At 43.0% G+C, this 17737-nt stretch overlaps 1 long non-coding RNA gene across 2 annotated transcripts in view; it reads left to right on the top strand.

Moving 5' to 3' along the window:
• Window positions 1-5108: 5108 nt before the first annotated feature.
• LOC102412561 overlaps window positions 5109-17737 on the top strand; it is a 28726-nt gene continuing 16097 nt past the window's right edge. The window contains exons 1-3 of one of the 2 annotated variants that reach the window (XR_006552782.2): window positions 5109-5656; window positions 6892-7173; window positions 11992-12111. This is a non-coding gene — a long non-coding RNA (uncharacterized LOC102412561). Of the gene's footprint in view, window positions 7174-11991; window positions 12112-17737 lie in introns of both variants that reach the window. The other variant, XR_003110950.3, reaches the window with a different exon arrangement.

Below are 17737 nucleotides of genomic sequence, written 5' to 3'. Positions count from 1 at the left end.
GGGCTACAGTCCATAGGGTAGCAAAGAGTCAGACATGACTGAGTGACTAAACAAGTTTTTCTGGATTTAAAATGGAATACAAGAGGCTGCTCCCCAGGAGACTAAAGCCGGACTGCACTTTGCTGCTGGCTATGTGGGTGGAGAAGGTCTCAGGCTGAGAGCTGGTGGAGGTAGGGCACAAAGAGAAGGTGAGAGGAGAGACAGCAGCAAGACAGTAAAGATGAGGGAAGCTGCAGGGGTCAGAGAGGGCAGACTGTCCAGTGCAGAGAGAGTTGAAGAGGACTCTGAGGATATTTTGATGAACAATGCAAGCTGTCTTCCTTAAAAACATTCCTTGGGAAACAGAAAATAGCTTAGAGGTCACCAGGGGTTGCGAAGGGGGAATGGGAGTTACTGTTTGACGATTATAGAGTTTCTGTTCAGTGTAAGGGAAAAGTTCTGGAAATAGACTGTGGTGGTGTTGCACAACATGTGAATTTAATTAATGCCATTTAAAATGTCAAAATGGTCAATTGCATGTTAGGCATATTTTACCAGTTTTCCAAAAAAATACCAAAAAAGAATAAATTTTTTAAAAAAAAGAAAGAAAAACTAGCTAATTGTGTAAAAGATGAACTGGAGTAGGTCCGGCTTACGAAGGAGCATAGCAAATTAATCTGATCGGAAGGTGACGAGAACTTCAATTAGGATAGTGAAAGTCAGAGAGAAAGGTTGAAAACGGAATGGTCAGGATCAAATGCGTCTGGTTTTGGACCCTGCTGAGTTTGGGGGTGTATGGTGGATACTGCCCAACTCCCTGCTTCAGGACTAAGGGCTGCCCTGAGTGCAGGTTGATAAGAGCCCACAGCTGCAGCTCTTCTGGGCATTGTCGTTGGCCAAATGGTGTTGTATTATACAAGGGGTAGTGGAAACTTTGGAGGAAATGGTTTCTACCAGAAGGAGGGAGTGGTGGACAAAGAAGGCAATCTGCGAGTCTCCTTTGGATTTGGCAGCATGGAAGTCCGTGGTGAGTTTGGAAGGAGGAGTTTGTGCAGAAGGACAAGGTCTGGATCACAGCAGGATGGAGGCCACGTGGGAGGCAACAAGGATGAGCTGGGCCTGCATCTGGAAGGAAGGGTAGGAATTAGGGGCAGGGAAAGACCTGCCAGGCAGGAAAACAGTGTGAGCCAGGGAACCTAGGCTGGGGAATCACTCAGGTTAAGTAGAGGAAGTCAGGGGAAGGCAGGAGGGATGGCTAGAGAGGTGGGTAATACCAGACATGGCTATGGGGTTTTAGCAGAATTAACCAGGCTGTCTCCACACATATGCCTGAGTTCCAGAAACTGTCCTCTGGTGGGCACTGGGCATTCTCTCCCTAGCGTGACCCTGACCATTCATGCCGGGTGAATGTTTGACTACAGTCCCTTGGACTCCATGTTTATGAATGCAGGCATAATACATTTTCTGAAGTGAAAGAGTTTATTTCTGTTGTGTGTGTGTGTGCATGCTCAGTTGCATCTGACTCTTATGACACCATGGACTGTAGCCTGCCAGGCTCCTCTGGAATTTTTCAGGTAAGAATACTGGAGTGGGTTGCCATTTCCTACTCCAAGGGATCTTCCCAACCCAGGGATCGAACTTCCATCTCTATGTCTCCTGCATTGGCAGGCAAATTCTTTACCGCTGTACCACCTCAGGAAGTATTTAATACATCTACCAAATTGCATCCATTACAGCTTCTGCCACTGTAAATTTTCTTTTGTGACCATTGTTTTTATCAAATCTAATTACCCTTAACAAATATTTACAGACCTAAATTTTATCAAGGCAATTTGGTCTTTTTGAAAATCTCTAACAAATTGTACAATGTGACATTTTAACCATCATCAGTTCTATTTTGAGATTATTCTCTCTAATAAAATTCATTAAGACTAGGAAAAGAATATTCCTTGATGAAAATTTGTTGTCAAGGCTTCTGGAGTTGATCTGTTTTCTTTTTGGATGTACCAGGCAAAACCTGGACCCAAGAAAGCCTCATGGTAGTCCAGTTACAAAGGGATAAAAGAAATTTCAGCGTGATACTTAATATTTCCTGTTATCAATGAAATTCCAAGGCACTAATTAAAGAGTTCTTTTAACTCTCCATGCCCCTGCCTTACAATCAATGAATGATTTAAGCCCTGGCGAGAATCTGGCTTATTAATTTAAAAGATAGCTTTCATCTTTGTACATTCTTCTTTCCCTCAGAAAATGACAATATAGTTATTTAAATCTCCCTTGAAACCAATGACAATATTAATCATGTTTTTTAAATGCCTTGGTTAGTGAAATTCTTTCAGTAGCATGTTATTACCCCAGCCATTGAAGTAACCTGGGTTAAATTATAAAAGCAAGCTCTCACCATGGTACGTATAATAAGCAGACTTTCTTTTAACAAGTGCCCTAGCAGTTTTGAGTCCAAAAGCCTATGAACCAGGCTTTGTAAACACAGCATATTATTAGTAGAGGCTCTTGAGTCAGAAGATCCTGGGTTCAAATCTTGCCTCTGACATTGATCAGCCGCAGAACCTTTAAAAAGTGAACTTTAACTTCTCACAGCTGCAATTTTCTCCTTTGTGAGATGGGCATCTTACAAATAACAATGGCTATCTCGTAAGTTTGTAAGCTGGTGCTTAGCACCATAATAATAATGGCTGCCTCATAAGTTTGTAAGATCATGCTTAGCACATAGGAAAGGTTTAATAAATATTAACTTTTGTTATGATGGATTTATTCCTAAATCCTGTGGGAGGCACCAGGAAAGTTCCTAAGGGTGTGGTGGCCATCGCCCTGTGGCGTTTGTCATCCCTCTTACAAAGAGCCTTTGTCTGAGCACAGCCCCTCCCATTTATCACTCCCTCCTTTGTGTTGTCTTTCTCAAATTCTTTTCCTCTTCAAAGCTGTCCTTGATGTTCTTTCTAACTTGATTTCATCAATATAAAAATACTCACAGACATGGGCACTCATGATACTACTACTCTCTGTACTTATGAATATGTTAGAACTTTTCCCTAAGAAAAAATGTTTTAAAAATCATTATTCATTTGGGCTGCTCCACACACACCTTCCCTAAGGATGGTTCTGACTAATATCACATGAAATGTACACCTGGGCAATAAATTTCAGGCACCATCTCTGGAACTCCTACCACGTGTGAATCACTGGAGAGCTGCTACCACAGCAACATGTACAGGTGTAAGGCTTAGTCATGGCCCTAGCATGGTCCTCTGTGAAGAGCATCAACCATCCCAGTACATACAATGCTAATTTGTCACAGCTGTGGGAGTTGGTTTTTCCAGGCAGACTGTGATCTCACTGCTGGGATAATCCAGTTGTCAAAGCCCTGTCTGGGGACCTGGGGCTCTGGAGCCAAATCTCTAACTCCCATCAAGATTCCCCACAGACAAAACTAGATTATAGAAATAAGGTAAAAGAATGGAGATAGATGATAATGATAATAATATTCATTATTAGTAGTGGGAAAGAAATTTAAAGCACTGCCTGAATTTCCACAGCTCAGTATCAACATTTTGTAAAAAGGTGCAAGATCACTGCCTCCACTTTCTTATGTGTATTTCAGAAATAATAGAACCTATCTCATATGGGTGTCACAAGAAGTAAATAAGGTTGTATTTCTAAAGTGCATCCCCTAATTCCCACAAAATATCAATGGCATTTTTTGCATAAATGGAAAAACTCTATCATAAAATGTATATGGAATCTCAAGCAACCCAAATAGCCAAAGTAATCTTGGAAAAGAACAAGATTGGAGATCTCACACTTCCTGATTTCAGGCCATATCACAAAATTATGGTAATCAAAGCAGTGTGGTGGTAGCATAAAGACACACAGGTGTTAGCTCATAAGTCATAGAGTTTCCACCATGTAGGAGGCATTTAATAAATGTGCTATCATCATCTTCATCACCATGAATCCTGGTTATAATTACCCATTTTTCTCCCAGCCTCCTCCATATTCTGAATATTGATGTCAGTCATTTAATTCAGATTCCTTCCTTTACTTCTTTATAGACGGAGTCTGCCAAGTTTTGACTAAGTATAAGGAGAAATGTGACTTAGGTAGGGATTAAATGAGGAAGAACAGGTTCCAGTCTCATTACGCCACAAGGAGTCAACCTGACAGAATCTTCTCTACCTTCCAGGGTTTTGATGGAGGTGAAAGAGGAGTGAAAAAGCTGACTGAAAACTCAACATTCAAAAAGCTAAGATAATTGCATCCAGTCCCACCCCTTCATGGCAAATGGGTGGGGAAAAAATGGAAGCAGTGACAAACATTATTTTCTTGGGCTCCAGATTCACTGCAGATGATGACTGTAGCCATGAAATTAAAAGTTGCTTGCTCCTTGGAAGGAAAGCTATGACAAAGAATGCATTAAAAAGCAGAGACATCACTTTGCCAACAAAAGTCTGTATAGTCAAAACTATAGTTTTTCCAGTAGTCATGTATGGATGTGAGAGTTGAACTATAAAGAAGGCTGAGCATCAAAGAATTGATGCTTTCAAACTGTGGTGCTGGAGAAGATGCTTGAGAGTCTTTTGAGCTACAAGGAGATCAAACCAGTCAATCCTAAAGGATTGAATATTCACTGGAAGCTCTGATGCTGAAGCTGAAGCTCCAATACTTTGGCCACCTGATCCGAAGACCTGGCTTATTGGAAAAGACCTGGATGCTGGGAAGGACTGAGGGCAAGAGGAGAAAAGGGGGCGTCAGAGGATAAGATGGTTGGATGACATCATTGACACAACGGACAGGAGTTTGAGCAAACTCCAGGAGATAGTGAAAGACGGGATGCCTGGCATGCTGCAGTCCATGGGGTCACAGAGTCAGACAGCCAGTCAGTCAGTTCAGTCACTCGGTCATGTCCGACTCTTTGTGAGTTGGACAAGTATTAGAGCTTCAGCTTCAGCTTCAGCATCAGTCCTTCCAATGAATATTCAGGACTGATTTCCTTTAGGATTGACTGGTTGGATCTCCTTGCAGTCCAAGGGACTCTCAAGAGTTTTCTCCAACACCACAGTTCAAAAACATGAATTCTTCAGCACTCAGCTTTCTTTATGGTCCAACTCTCAAATCCATCCCTAACTACTGGAAAAACCAAAGCTTTGACTAGACAGACCTTTGTCGGCAAAGTAAGGGGTCTGCTTTTTAATACAAATAAGCAACTGAACAACAACAAAAGGGTTCTGAGTAGAAATAAAGGAGCTGTCTTTGTCCCACAACTGGCAGTTACTGGATGCTGGTCAGCAAGTCTAAAGGCAAAGCCATAGCTCACACAAAGCCAACTATGGAACCTTGGGCCCTGTTAATAACTTACACAGAATCTTCAGTGTATGTATGGCCAAATGGTATTTGTATTCTTGAATGCCACACTTCTGGGTACATTCTCAATATCTGACAGCACAGAGTCTAAAACAAACAGTCTAAAGGAGAATTTCATTGTGTAGGTAATTTCAGAGCATCCTTGAGGTCAAGAAATAAAATGTTGGCCAGATAGCTCAGAGGTCAAGATCTGGGCAAGTGTTTTTCACTGCCTCCAGCTACAACTACTCCTGGTGTTCAGAAAGGCTTAACAAGAATCAGGACAATTTCTGAGTGTTTACCAGCAGCTGCCAGAATTGTGAGTTGACATTCTCTTAGAGCAACATTTTTTTTTAATTTTTTAATTACGGGATAGTTGGTTTAAAATATTGTGTCAGTTTCAGGGGTACAGCACAGAGAGCAACATTATTTGGTGTCCTGGGTGGAAGCTGTTTTCTTTTTTCTTCCCTGAAATAATAGCTACAATTTAAATATCATCAACGGTAATGATCAAATTTGAGTTTCATTTTATGTTGCAAAATTTGTTAGTCCCAGCTTACTCTACTCATGCCATTGTAAATCTACTACTGCTGACTTTTATTTAAAGGTCTTTGTGTGGGAGATGGTTTTTCTTCAACTCTATTTGTTACCAGGAGATAATTATATATTCATCAACCTATACACAGGTATAACTCTTACACACACAGTCAAGGAAGGACTGTCAGGCGTCCTTCTCCATCACATGCTGCGCATTCCATCACAGGTGGATTCTATCAGAGTTTCCCTTCTCTTGTGTCTCAAGCACCACCAAGGCAGTTGGTGACTGCTCTCACACTCACACACTACAGCAGGGAGCTGTCACCTTACTGGGTACCTGGATCCTTGGTATTTGCAGCTGTATACTGGGGACCCCAGGGCAACCTGAGCTTTCCAAGGAATTTACATAATAAAGGGAGAGTTTTCTGTTTTCCCAGGAATTGGGTCATAATGAAAATCAGGCCACTAGTGTACCCCCCTCATACCTTCCATGGAATCGTGGGTTGATAAGCATTTAGGCACCAGCCGCAGGCGTGCACACCTCGGGACTTCAGTGCACATGAATTCAGGATGTCTGAGAGAACACGAAACATCAGGGACTGGGTCTGTGCTACAGTCTCAATTGGAGATTAGGAACCTGGGGTCCCTGAACTTTCCCCAGTGGCTCTCTGAATATGAATGGGAAAAATGATATCTTTATTGCCATTAACCTTAGTCATAAAGTCAAATTTAGTACTTCCTTCCACTGTGAATATAGGCAACAAATCACAGTAGAATTAGCAGTGCTTTTGAGCATAGAAATCACAGGTACATTCATATCACATCCAGCTGTCACAGACATCTCAAAATGCCATTTACATTCATTACTAATTCAATAGTTACTTTACCCACCACTGGATCTTGTTGTTGAATGCATTCATAATGATGCACATATATTACAGTATATTAACTTTCATTAGTATTTTTATGACTACATTTAACATATGTGGTTTCCTCTGTATGTAATTTTATTTGCAGTGTGTCTCCAGGTGTCCAGAAAACTCTGGAAGAAGACTGGCCCCTGGAAGAAATGATCAGTAGCCCAAGGACTTCTGGTCACAGCACTGTGCAGAGATCTTCCAGTGTTCTTCAGAAGGCCATCCTGTCTCCATGAGTCATAACCAGGGCTGTTGTTCCCAGTACATCAGTGAGCATCAGGAAAATATTAAATGCTCCTTAACTGGTTAGTGAATAGGCACTGGTCTGAGCTCTCCGAGTGCCCTTCCACCTCTCCAGACACCCTGGCTGCAGGAATCCCTGGTGAGTACTAAAGCAGAACAGGCTTTGAACCAGCTAAGTCTTCTGCTGCCTGAGGTCGTCCTGCATTTCCCCCCCACCCCATCCACCTCCCACCATTACTGCCAGAGCTATCAGACTCCAACCCTCCTGGAAGAGGGACTGTTATCTTGCAGGGAAACAAGCCCAGTACCCACCTGACCACCCCAAGGCTGCAGCGTCCTGCTTGCCTTGCCTTTTGCACGGCCTCTTTGGGCCCATAGCGTTGAAGTATTTTGACTATCCTCCTAGTCACAGTCACACTCCCCTGCCCCTACATCTCTGCCACTTTCACAAGGGAGATATGAATTTGTACTTGCTGACATGTTGTGTGAAGGGCCCCAAGGTCCCACTTCTCTATATTTTTCTAAAAATTCTACCACTGGATGAACCCAATGAAATTCACAAGAACGACAGTGTTGCACTGGAAAAGACCCTGACGCCGGGAAAGATTGAAGGCAAAGGGAGAAGGAGGCAGCCGAGGATGAGATGGTTAGATAGCATCACTGACTCAATGGAAATGAATTTGAGCAAATTCCAGGAGATAGTGAAGGACGGGGGAGCCTGGTGTGCTGCAGTCCATGAGGTTGCAAAGAATCAGACAATAACAATGTTGCCCGGAAGGGGAGGCAGCTTGTAGGGGAGGCAGCTCACAGGTGCTCTGCCTCTACCCTGTCCGCTGTCATTCACTGAACTAAACCCTGAACTGGGGCTCAAGCCCTGTGTGGTCCTTGGAGGACTGAGGCCCCAGCGTTCTCCTTGGCTCTGAGCACATATCTACAGATGACCTTCACTAAGATCTAGACTCAGATTTCTGAGTGAAAATGGCTAAATAGCAGCTCTCCATTACCACCTATGGGGCTTCCCAGGTGGTGCAGTGGTAACGGATTCGTCTGCCAATGCAGGAGAGGCAAGAGACATGGGTTTGATCCCTGGTTGGGAAGATCCCTGAAGTAGGAAATGGCAACCCACTCCAATATTCTTGCTGCCTGGAGAATTCCATGGACATGGACAGAGGAGCCTGGCGGACTGCGGTCCACAGTGTTGCAAAAAGCCAGACACAGTTGAGCACAAGCACCTGACCACCACCTATATGACACCTCACACACCAAAATAAGGGCCTTTTCCTAACTCACAGCTCTCACATAGGTAGGTAGATAGCTTCATTATTGCTTTAAAGTAAGGAAATTAACACAAAACTTTGGAAATTTCTCTACTGATCCAAGAATGTCCCATTCAAACATTTTGTTCACAGGCTGGTATATTATTTCAGACCCTAAATGGTGAACAATGCCTTTTGGATGTGCGGATCTCTGTGGTGAGCTGCTGAGCTGTTGCTAAGGCAGCCTGGCTTGAGTGTCAGCTGGGAGTGGCTTTCCGGCTGCTCCAGTGGGCCGGGCACTCAAAGTCAAAATAGCTGAGTGGATTTTCTCTCTGTCGTTTCCAAGCTGCGTGCCCCTGGGGAACCACTTGGGTTTCCAAGCCTCAGCTATGTATCTAACCCAAAGTTGGTGTGGGGTTTAAAGGAATGTAAAAGGCCCAGCCCATGGCTAGCATATAATAAAGACTCAGTCATTTGTTATTTTTGTTATCTTGGACTGAACCAAGGGGTTGCATGCAGCCAACAGTCTGTTTGGAAGGGTAGAGGGAGGGCTCAACTTTGTTATTATATCATTGTTGCCTGAAATTCTTCATTATAGAGGCATTCTTGAGGCTAATAACTTTTTTAAAATGCAAATAGCTCTAGGGTTTACTTCATTAAGCAATTAGCTGTCACTGTCACTGAAAGGATATGTGTGATTGGGACAAAAATATAACCTGCGATTGTCCACAGCTTCCCCTCCTCTGGAGACTGGCAGTGAATGAGGCGAAATATGCTTTCAAAGAGAGAGAGGATGAGGGGGAGGGGCAGGTCCATAGTCCTGGATCCCCAGGGGTTCCTGCCAGGTAGGCCTGAAGTCTGGGGCCCACTTTCCACTGTGCAGCCTGAGGAGGAAGAAAGTGCTTTGGGGAAGCACTAAAAAGAGAAAACTTGAGGCAGTTAAAGTTTAGAAGAAAGTTGGTGGGAGAAGGGGGACAGGGACTGTGATGTACCACTGCTGTGGTCGACATAATTCGTATTCCAGGTCAGGTGCTCCAGGAGCAGGACTAAGATGGAGTCTGCGCTATGAAGACTAACCAGTCGGTACATCTGGGAAAAGCGTAAAAAGGTCTTTCATTTGATGATTATTTTGCACCCTAGAGATTGGGACCCCATCCTGTCAGAGTAATGCCAATGACCATACTTCAGCTGTGCCCTCAACCGACCGTTTTGAGGCTTTCTCGTGTGGGCAACTTCTGAGAGATGTGGAATGTGCTGCAGCCTGCGGAGCCCATGGTCCTGGGCCCACTCTTGCTCTTCTGCTGGGATGTGGTCCCACAGTCTGATGTGATGTTGTATGGGATCTCATACCAGTGGATCAAACACTCTGTAAGCCCTTAAGATAGTGGTCATGACTGAGGCCTACAGATGGAAAAGGCAAATCTGTATCCAAAATACGTGTATATTCTTGAAGTGCTGGTTTGTCTAGGTTTGAGGGGGCCCAGTATAGTCAATTCTTTACAAGTTGGCCACTTGGTCTCTTCAAGGAATGGTGTCATATTGGGGGCTGGCTCATTGCTGGTCTCTGTTCAACAATGGTAATTATTAGCCTTAGGCCCTTCTCTTTCCACTCAAAAGGGGTGACCAGTACAAAGATTTATCTTGCTAAGTGAGAGTCCATACTTCTGGCCCTTGAAGCACCTCCATCTTTGCCTCTGTGGCCAGAAGGGCTTCTCACATCACAGCCTGAACCTGCTCTAGAGCCCTTTCCCGTTTTGCAGTCCTCAAAATCCAGCAGCCAATCACCTCACTCGGTACATGAGCCATGAAACTATCATTAGCTGTAGAAAACAACAGCTTCAGAATCCAGACAGGCCTACCAGGCATTGTGCATCCTTCTTCATGGTAGATGGTAAAAGATGCATAATTTGTCTTTCCCCTAGAAGGGGATTACAGCATAACCCTGACCACTGAGCTATAAATGTAGCAGGCCCCTATATATTCAGAGTTTTATCTCCCATCTCCTGGAACATCTGTGAAGGTATTACCAAGGCCTCTAGCCTGTTGGTCACCTCTTGCTTGTCTGGCCTAATCAACATAATGCCCATAATGTAATTCGTAATTGTCATGTTCTGAGGAATACCAGGATAGTACAGAGATCTCCTATAATATATCTATGTAATATATACAAAAGAGGGCAGAAGTTTACATAGCTCTAGGGTAAAACTAAAAATGTATATTGTCCATTTGATATGAATGTGAACTGTTTTTGACACGCCCCCCCCCCTTTTTAACAACAACAAAAAATCCCTAACTTTATTTAGCCTGGTATTTCCCAAACCTAGTGGCTCATGGAAACTTCTGCATACTTTGTGGGATAGTCCACAGGATACCAGTTTGGGAAGTGCTATGGGGTAAGGTTCTGAAAGTGGAGGAAGGGGTCTCCAGGAGAAGCTAAGTGGCAGGATTGAGCCACGGCAAGATTCCAGTGCCAAGAGAGGAGGAAAGGAAGCAGCTGAAATGCCGGGGCTAAGGGCCCCAGAGCATAAGGAAAAGGCAAACGGGAGAGAGCAAGGGCAGGGTGGATAGAGAAGGGCAAGGAGCTGTTTGGATGCAGAGAGGAGAAAGGAGGTAGCGGCAACTCTGAGCATTCACATCTGGGGAGAGAGGAAAGGAGAGAGAAAAAAGGGGGTGAGGAGCAGAGGATATCCCTCACTCTGCACATTAATTTGTGAATGAGGGGGTCTAAAACCTGTGGCTTTCCCAAGTGGGAGCTGATCACCTTTCTTGGCTGTGATAGAAAAGTCATTCACCATGTCAAGACCACAGGACATATTCCTGAGGCCATGTTACTTTCTTAAGCAAAGATAGTGGCTGTAATTTAGGCTCCTATGTGGTCGTGCTTTTTGTGGTCTAGCAGGAGTCAGCAAACCTGAGCCTGAGAGTCACATCTGCCTGTTTTGTATATTAAATTTATTTTATTTAAAAAATATATTACTGTGTTTTTTGGGAATCCAGCCACATTTACAAATTGTCTATAGTTGCTTTCATTCTGCTGCTGCTAAGTCGCTTCAGTCATGTCCGACTCTGTGCGACCCCATAGACGGCAGCCCACCAGGCTCCCCTGTCCCTGAGATTCTCAAGGCAAGAACACTGGAGTGGGTTGCCATTTCCTTCTCCAATGCATGAAAGTGAAAAGTGAAAGCGAAGTCGTTCAGTCTGTCCGACTCCTGGCGACCCCATGGACTGCAACCTACCAGGCTCCTCCATCCATGGGATTTTCCAGGCAAGAGTACTGGAGTGGGTTGCCATTTCCTTCTCCAATGCATGAAAGTGAAAAGTGAAAGCGAAGTCGCTCAGTCTGTCCGACTCCTAGCGACCCCATGGACTGCAGCCTACCAGGCTCCTCCATCCATGGGATTTTCCAGGCAAGAGTACTGGAGTAGGGTGCCATTGCCTTCTCTGGCTTTCATGCTACAACAGTAGAATTGAGTAATTGAAACAGGAATTCTATGACCAGCAAAATCTAAATGTTTATTATCCTTATCTTTATGGAGAAAGTTCATTGACCCCTGGTCTACAGTATCTTCCAGGCTCCATCTTGTTTCTTCAGTGCCTGGATTAGCAAATTAGATGGAGATATTTTGGGAACCACCACCCCTGCATCTTTTTTATCGTTAAGAGTGACACTAATCTCTACTAATCTCTACTTTTTCTCCCAGGATGCAGAATCACTGTCTTTAAGGGAGAAGGGGTTCAAGAGCCTTCCACATGGCCTTTCCCATGACAGCTCTTAACCCTGCAGGCCGAGGACTTGATGTGGGAGTTACACCAATTGCCAAGTATGTCGATCTAATTGTACATTAGGTGAGAGGGGAACAGAGCACAGGGTGGGTTCATGGACACAGTAGGCCACCAAGCCAGGACTTGGCTAGGATTTCATCTGTTATCTAGGCTTCATATCATGTCTCTGAACCAGGGGCCTGTGGTGATGCTTCAAATCTCTGGATAAGCATCTCCGCAAATCTTGTTCCAGCAGTCCTTGAAATGTCCAGGAATTCCCCTTTGCAGTTATCTGAGCAAATGCCACATGATACCTTGAAGGGGGAAAGGTTTCTGTATTGTCTTCTCAGGTGGGGAGCTGGAGGGGTGATAGCTACTAATAGTGTAGGTGAACAGCTTCTCTAAGTCTGCAGGCTCAGCAAGTTCAGAGGAGTCTGAAAGTCAAAAGCTCAGGGACCTTGATTGGATATTAAAGCCTCCTGAATTTGGCCCTTGGCTTTCTCCACCCTCCTAGAGATGAGAGCTTCTTCATATACACTTAAAGAAGCCCTCTGGCTTCCATTCCTAGCTTTCGGTTGCCTCTTACTGTCCTTCAATGTTCATTATCTTTCTGTAGCGCATCACTGACTCGTAGCTATCACTAGCGATCACATCAATACTCTTATCCATGTACCTGCTCTTTTCTCCATACATCTCAAATGCCTGATAAATCATTCTAGCTGGTACCTTCCCTTCTACCCGTACATGCTCCCAATTCACCACAGGTGAAAGTTTTAACAGTTAGGCCATCACCTTACCCCAGAGCTGTGTTCCTCCTACCAGTAACTGGTGTCCTCACCACCTGCCCGAGGTAACTGATAACTGCTCCAGAACCCCATCTTATTGCCTACTTTGTCAGACTACTCCTGGTACAAACTCATATAGCTTGGGTTCTCTGGAACTGGATGCTGAGATGGGTGTAAGATGTTTATTAGGAATCAACACCTGTGAAGGGAGGATGAAGGAAACAGTATTGGGCAGAGATTGAAGCTGAACTATAATGCAGACTCAACAGAGCTTTGGCCAGTTTGGCAAGGAACTGTGGAGCGAATGTTCTCTGCCAGACCAGAATGAATGTGCCTTTAAATCTCCAATTTGCTCAGTCAGAGAACGTGGGCTGCCTTGGAAAGGGAGAGAACTCAGGAGAAGCAGCTCCTTGCAGCTGACTGCACCACATGTTCCTCCTTCTACTCCCAGCTGGGAGGAAAGTCCTTCCTTCCTTCAGAGGGGTTTGGACCATGTGTCTGTGTGTCTACCCCAACTCCTTTTTTGAGAAATCAAGGAAAGAACTTGAGTTATTGTAAAATGATGTTTGGGGTTGTTAATCTGCATTTCTTGAGTGTGGCACCCCTCAGAGACTTCAAGGATAAAGCATAATGGCTGAGGAATTATGAAAGAATCAGTGCTCTAGAGTTTGGGCAACAGCAGTTTGTAGGAATGAAGAGAGACATTGCCTGGGAAAGGCACTGGGTTCTTGACAGAAGACCCAGTTAGGAAGGAGAGGGAATAAAAGGGAATAGGAGGATCCAGGAGTCAGAATCTGCCTATCTTACAAGAGTGTCTTGTGTTAAAAAAAAAAAAACAAACAGATAAAAACAAGGGTGAATGAGGGTGGGGAGCAATGGGAACCCTCATATATTGCTGATGGGCTGTAAAATGGTATAGTTGCTTTGGGAAAGAGTGTGCATTTCTTCAAAAGGTTAAATATAGAAATAATGAATGACCCCAAAATTCCCCTCTGTGTCAAACCCAAGGGAAATGAAAATGTTATGTCCACACAAAAAATTGCACATGACTGTTTATAGCAGCGTTGTTAATAATAGTCAAAAAATGGAAACAACCCAGATGTCAATCAGTTGCTGAATGGATAAACAGAATGTGATATGCATTAGAACATTTTTCAGTGATCAAAAGGAGTTAAGTACGGATACATGCTACAGTGTGGATGAACCTTGAAGACATCATGCAAAGTGAAAGAAGCCAGTCACAAAAGACCACATATTCCATGATTGTGTTTATATGAAATGTCCAGAAGAGGAAATCTATGGAAACAGAGAGGAGATAAGTGGTTTCCAGGAGATGAGGGAAAGAGAAATAAGAAGAGGCTGTTATCGGGTACAAGGTTTCTTTTGGGGTGATGAAAATGTTCTAAAATTCATTTTGGCAGTTTCACAATTCTGAGAAAATACTAAAAACCATTGAGTTGTGTGCTTTAAATGGGTAAATCATGTGGTATGTGAATTATTTCTCAATAAAGCTTTAAAATAAGGAAAGATTTCAGTCAAAAAAAGATAGCTTTGCATTGACCGACCAGAGCTGTCTCTGAAAGGTGTTGCTGGTTGTGAGAATGTGGTATATTTTATATCAGTTTTTAGGTTTGGATTTCTAAGATTATTCTTCCAACATTCGACATTTTTTGAAGGTAAGCATCAGGAATTTGAGCAAACGGTTGCAGAGGTTAGTGGTGTCTGACAGATGTTTGTGATTGTGGCATTTGCAGCCAAGCTTCCCATGGGCATGAGGAGAAACTTTCCTATATACCGTAGCCAAGGATTGTGCAGCTCCCTAACACCAGAGACACCTGAGATAATCCATTCCCCTACCCATCCGCCCATCCATTTATTCACCCACCTACCCACCTACCCATCCATCTGCCCACCAATCCATCCATTCATCCATCCATCCACCCATTCATCCATTCAGTTACTAGTACCTACTGTGTGTTAGACTGTGTGTAATTATTGGAAACACAGTGAAGAATCCTGTAGTTACCAACTTTATCCTTAAGCTTAGAGTATAGTGGTAAGGAAAGCAGATAAACAGATCATTGCAATACAGTCTACTTCACATGCTGTAAGAGGTGAACATAGGAGTTATGAATAAAAATAGGTCCACCTTGATAATCAGCCCTCTCAGTGCTCACCTTATACAATCATCTTCCTATACAGATGAACTCCTTTAACTTTCCCTTTTCCTCTTACTCCTTAATAACCATTTCCCCTTACTTTAAGATATATCCTGTTAGTGAGAAATCAGAGTATCAAATTTTAACTGTATATATTAATAAAGTACTCTTGGGATGTTATAATTTTGTATCAAATCCTTGCTGATATAAATAGATGACTGTAGTGTCAAAATCACAGTCACATGGATGTTCAGGAAAAATTGTAGCAAGAAATCCAAGTTTATTGAAATAATTGGATTAATTGCCTTCCCTTCTGTGGCTTGGGGTTTTTCTCCCCCTAACAGCTCTCTTTAGAGAAAGTTTTATCGTCTAGCTCTCTGCATCTGTCTCTATCTGTCTTAGATGGCTGGTATGGGTTTTCCTACATGCTTCTGATGGTTCTGTGAAATTGTTTGCCATTACGTCCTCAGCTCTGTCATGGTTTGAGATACTTTGAAAGAAGAGTGGTTCATTGCTGACTGCATTTTGTTGACCACATCCTCACTTGTGTCAATTTACTTCAGAGTTCCTTTTTTACCATCTTATCAGTCTTGAGATTTTAAGTTTTATGGACACTTTGCCATAATTTATTTTGATGTATATAGTCTCCCAATTTTTTAAAAAATTTATTTATCATTTATTTATTTTTGGCTGCACTGGCTTTTTGTTGCTGCAGGCAGGCTGTCTCTACTCATGGTGAGCAGGCTTCTCATTGCTGCAGCATCTCCTGTTGCAGAGCATAGGCTCTAGGGCCCTCAGGCTTGGTAGCTGTGGTACTCGGGCTTAGTTGCCCCAAGGCATGTGGAATCTTGCCCAACTAGGGATCAAACCCTGGGTCCCCTGCATTGACAGGTGAATTCTTAACCACTAGACCACCAGGGAAGTCCTTTAGTTTCCCAACTTAGAAGAAACCAGTGGTAGTCATACTTCAGAAAGATCTGGGCAAATTCTGAGATTTTGAGTCCTTTGAAGTAGGGCACTGAAGGAGGTGTGCTATTTCTAGTTTTCTTTGTAATATCTCAGCATTGAAAATCCAAAAATGAAAAGAATTTTAAAAATACTATATAGATATAAATGGGGCTTCCCCAGTGGCTCAGCAGTGAAGAATCCACCTGCAATGCAAGAACCACAGGAGACATGGGTTTGATCCCTGGGTCACAAAGATTCCCCTGGAGGAGGGCATGGAAACCCACTCCAGTACTCCTGCCTGGAGAATCCCCATGGACAGAGGAGCCTGGCAGGCTACAGTCCATAGGGTCACAAAGAGTCGGGCATGACTTAAGTTACTTAGCTCGCATATAGATATAAATATCACTTTGAGAGATGATTAAAAGGGCAACTGAGTGCTATTGATTTATCAGTCTGTCAGTTTGTTCAGTCGCTCAGTCACGTCCGACTCTTTGTGATCCCATGGACTGCAGCACACCAGGCTTCCATGTCCATCACCAACTCCCAGAGCCTACTCAAACTCATGTCCATTGAGTCGGTGATGCCATACAACCATCTCATCCTCTGTCATCCTCTTCTCCTCCCGCCCTCAATCTTTCCCAGCAACAGGGTCTTTTCCAAATGAGTCGGTTCTTCACGTCAGGTGGCAAAAGTATTGGAGTTTCAGCGTTAACATCAGTCCTTCCAATGAATATTCAGGACTGATTTCCTTTAGGATGGACTGGTTGGATCTCCTTGCAGTCCAAGAGACTCTCAAGAGTCTTCTCCAGCACCACAGTTCAAAAGCATCAATTCTTTGGCACTGAGCTTCCTTTATAGTCCAACAAATGACTACTGGAAAAACCATCGCTTTGACTAGATGGACCTTTGTTGGTAAAGTAATGTCTCTGCTTTTTAATATGCTGTCTAGGTTGGTCATAGCTTTTATTCCAAGGAGCAAGCATCTTTTAATTTCACGGCTGCAGTCACCATCTGCAGTGATTTTGGAGCCCCAAAAATAAAGTCTCTCACTGTTTCCATTGTTTCCCCATCTGTTTGCTGTAAAGTGATGGGACCAGATGCCATGATCTTAGTTTTTTGAATCTTGAGCTTTAAGCCAACTACTCTCCTCTTTCACTTTTATCAAGAGGCTCTTTAGTTCTTCTTTGCTTTCTGCCATAAAAGTGGTGTCATCTGAGTATCTGAGGTTATTGATATTTCTCCCTGCAATCTTGATTCCAGGTTGTGTGTGCTTCACCCAGCCTGGCATTTCACATGATGTACTCTGCATTAATAGGACAAATTTAAATATTTCATAATAATTTTTACAATAAGGATGCTGTTATAATGCTTGAATATGATATCTAAATTTCAGTGTGTTTCCAATCTAAGTATTGCTTTAAAAATTATCTACAGTTCCAGTGTTTCAGCCTCAGCAGGGCAGTTTCCTCAAACTGAAACTAATTAAGGAAAAAACTTTAATTACTCAATAATGATTTACTAATTTAACACACTGTCTATAGAACTAAAAATATGCAAAAATCTTGATTACAACTACATTAGTGGTTTTATTGAAATGAAGGCCAAAAAAAAGTGTGACATAAATACAAAACACATTGTGTATTATGTACATCATTATCGTATTACTCTTCAAACATCACGAAACCATCAATGGACCACCCTTATTTATCTTTTTTTGTCATTAAGAAACTTATTTTTCAAGGTAGGAGAAGAGAACATATTTTATTTAACAGTTTGTTAGTTTGATTTATGGC

The sequence above is a fragment of the Bubalus bubalis genome, chromosome 8 (genome assembly GCF_019923935.1).
Source record: "Bubalus bubalis isolate 160015118507 breed Murrah chromosome 8, NDDB_SH_1, whole genome shotgun sequence".
Lineage (NCBI taxonomy): Eukaryota > Metazoa > Chordata > Mammalia > Artiodactyla > Bovidae > Bubalus > Bubalus bubalis.
Note: the sequence above shows the minus strand (reverse complement) of the source record. Positions and strands in the feature narration are given on the sequence as shown.